The following is a 3,577-nucleotide window of genomic DNA, read 5'->3' as shown; positions in this document are numbered from 1 at the left end:
CCCTCAAGTGAGTCCACGGCACCACTCAGTTGGGACCTATAAAAGCACTGCCTTAGGCAACCTGTGTACATATTCTTCCATCAAAGACTGTGACCCTCGAAGGACTCGGTGATGCTCCCACACACTTCCAGGCATGGGCACGCAAGTCCCAAAGCGAAGAGGATCAAACCTGCTACAGCAGTGCTTGGCTTTTCCACTTGTAAGGTTGGCTGTGGCCCCTTCCTGCAGCAAACCCCACGTGCAGCAGCGCTCCTCAGCGCATCCCATCAAAATAACACTTCAGGTTCCCATCTCTGCCACAGTTACTGACCATTTGTAAATTCAGGCAGTGACCTCGAGAGCTGCACTTGCTGCAGTAGGTTGGAGAATGGAGGGAAATGGGTGGGGATGGAAGCACTTGAATGAACAAAAGGCAGAAGAGCTCTAAGAGTGGCACCCAGATGAGCTAGCCATCCAGGTCACACCACACCCACGTGCAGTTTCTCCAGTGCTTGGACCGGGAAACAACAGACAGAATGAAAGAAGGGAAAACATAAAAAAGACATTTCAGTTGTCCAGGAAATTCTCAGAGGTAGTGGCAAGATAGAACGCTCTTACTATAAACAGAGGAATCTTCTTGCAAAACTGGGGTCGGTCCATAGACAGGACTTAACCACGGGTATTTCACATATTCACTGAAGTAAGGTGTATAGGAAAGGCACCTAGGATGTCTTCTAAGGTATGACTTTAAAATACACAAGCATCTTCCGATTAGCTCAGTCAGTTGAGCGTGGCGCTACCAACGCCAAGGTTGCGGGTTCAATTCCCGTTTGGTCCCCATGTGTTGCCTGCTCTAGTCAAGAGGTGGCATTCCTGGTGACAGGAGCCTGGATTAAAATGATCTCTGAGGTCCCTTCCAGTCTGAGCCATTCTAGGATTCTAATTGTCCTCTTTGGAAATAATACCAGTTTTAGGGGGCCGGTTAGCTCAGTGGTTTGAGCACGGTGCTGACAACAAGGACCAACACCGAGGTCGCGGGTTCGATTCCCGCTCGGTCCCCATCTGTTGCCTGGTCTAGTCGAGAGGTGGCGTCCCTGCCCATGACAGGGAGGTTGGACTAGATGATCTCTAAGGTCCCTTCCAGCCTAGGCCATTCTATGATTCTATGATTCTACCACGTATGGCTTTCAAGACCTGGGCATGGGAAGTACAATCTGTTCTTGTTTGCAGGCACACTGAGGAACAAAGGTACGCTCCAGGTCACACCAGTATTTTGCAGTAAAGTGAGGCATGAATTCATGTGTCCTAACTCATGGTCTTGCCTCTTAACCATCATGTTGTGCCTTCTGCAGACACAGGATCCATTTCTTCAAGCCTTCCCCAAAAGTTTCCACAAAGCAGGATGTCTACTCTAACCAAGGGTACAATGTTTGCAGTCCCTGCCATGCTCACTACTAATGTTCTTAAAGTCATTTCATGTATCCCAGCTACTACTGTCATGCTCTCTAATACCAGGTGGCTTCCAAGACATTTTACAAGAAAGGAATGGTCTTCAGCTGAGTCATTCTCTTGTCAAACAGACAGTCTGGGGTATTTTTGCTGACTCTCTCTGATGTCAGACTAAGTCCTGTTATCTCTAAAGCAGGAATATAAAGAGAAGTCTAATGTTTCTGCAAGACAGCAGGGACTGCTGACATGGACATCTGTGTTATCTGAGGGCTTTGGGACAGGAAGAACAGCTGTGTGTCAGCTATTCTGTAGTCACTGCTCAGGCACATACTCATACATGCATACATTACATGTATATATAGCACACCAACAGGCAGTAGTGAATTCTGTCAGCCCCTTGCTTATGTGCAACGCTTCAACATAACAAACATGGACGTTGGAGTGATGGGACCATGTCTGGGCTTGGTACTTGGTATGCCTAGAACAGTGTTAGTTCACTCTGAATTCAGCCCTCTAGATGTGATACAGTCTGGCTGACAGGTCACACACGAGACAGCTCTGACAGATCAGTTCGCCCCTCTCTGCATTCTGACTACATACAGAACTGTGCCCACACAAAACAGAACGAGACTATGACCACATCTGTCACTTGATCTGATTAAAAGTGAGAGCAAAGTTCTTCCACATGGCACAATGCCACTGCCCAGGAGTGAAATCACCCTCTGGAGGTGTCTCTCCGTATCGTCCGTGGGTGGAGAAGGGGCCCATGAGCAGGCTCCTAGATGAGCGATATCTGTGAAATCACTAAGTGACATGGGACAGACAGAGGTCGTGTATACAAGAGCTCACACAGGCATCAGGATGAAACCACTGTGCACCAACAGTAGCTATTTTAGTTCACCTGTAAAGAGAATTTATTCCACAGATGATGTTGAAACAAATAAGCAGAGAAGTCTGTGAGCTCTGATTCTCAGAATTTGTAAAGAGCTTAGCAGATACTCTTTTGGAAAGAAGAGACAAGGTATTTCTAACATATTCCAAAACCAAAGCAAACTGGAAGGGGCAGCAATCTACACAGGCTTGAAACACAGTGAATGTTTGCACAGACCTCAACACACACAAGCTGAAACCGCTAAATTCCAAACTTGTCAGCATATGTTTCACAAGCTACCAAGTGCAACACGCCTGCAATTTTCTGTGGCTTCTCGTCACGGCAGCCGAGTTGCACGATCTTTGGTGGTACTTGGGAATCCCAGAAGCCATCTGGAACCCGCTCCTTGGGATAACCCTCTGTCTCAATTTTTGAGATCTAATCTGCAAAGCTACCTCTAATTAAATGTCTTAGATTTGGGCTTGCAAAGATTTCTTTAACTTGGCTTGAAATAAATTTTTGTAACTAAATCCTCAGGAATGGATCTTATTCCCACCATGATGTTTCTTCCCTTTGTTCTTTGAGAATTTGCAAAAAAACCATTGCCCGTCAGACAGGCTTGTTCTCCAAACCAATGCTTGTCAGACATTCTTCATGTCATAAATAGCTGTCAGATCTTGGGCTCTGCTTCTAGAAGTGTTTTCTACGGGTTTTGTTTCTCGGTAGTCTCCACCAGTGATAAAGTTCTGGAACTACAACTGTCAAGTGTTGTAACAGCTACTGGACACTTTAGAAGAAGCATGAGTGAGCCTAAGTCAAACTGGATAACCATTAGAAGTCACATTTATGCTTAGATAACATGAGAGAGAGAGGCTGTATCACCACATGGAGGCTCTGATGACGATAGTGACCCCTGCCCGCTACTGTGCATGCTTATCCCCTCTTTTTGCACTTTCATTAGCTCCCCTCACTGAAATCCCACCATGGCTCTGCAGCCCCCAGGTCAGAGCTTTTCAGCTCGAGTTGCAAGGACCCACACTGGCTCCCTTTCGTGCTCAAGTCCCGTCCTCGGTTATCAGCCAGGAATAGTAACCACCAAACGATGATACTGTTTTCTCTCTTAAGTGCCGAGAGACTCCACAGCATGTCTGTGTCCTGTGAATTCTGGTGTGTGCTGCCTGCAACGTCTGTTTCTATATATTCCTGCCAACTGCATGACTTCATTCAACTGTGTGGAATTCCAGACAACACAACACTGAAAATAACGCTGGCACTTAC

The 3,577-nt window shown here is 46.5% G+C and overlaps 1 non-coding gene across 1 annotated transcript; it reads left to right on the top strand.

Moving 5' to 3' along the window:
• Nucleotides 1–954: 954 nt before the first annotated feature.
• Nucleotides 955–1,038, top strand: TRNAV-GAC. Its single transcript is given in 2 exon segments — nucleotides 955–992; nucleotides 1,003–1,038. It is a non-coding gene; the product is annotated as a tRNA-Val (tRNA).
• The last annotated feature ends 2,539 nt before the right edge of the window (nucleotides 1,039–3,577 follow it).

The sequence above is a fragment of the Apaloderma vittatum genome, unplaced genomic scaffold (assembly GCF_000703405.1).
Source record: "Apaloderma vittatum isolate BGI_N311 unplaced genomic scaffold, ASM70340v1 scaffold36743, whole genome shotgun sequence".
Lineage (NCBI taxonomy): Eukaryota > Metazoa > Chordata > Aves > Trogoniformes > Trogonidae > Apaloderma > Apaloderma vittatum.
Note: the sequence above shows the minus strand (reverse complement) of the source record. Positions and strands in the feature narration are given on the sequence as shown.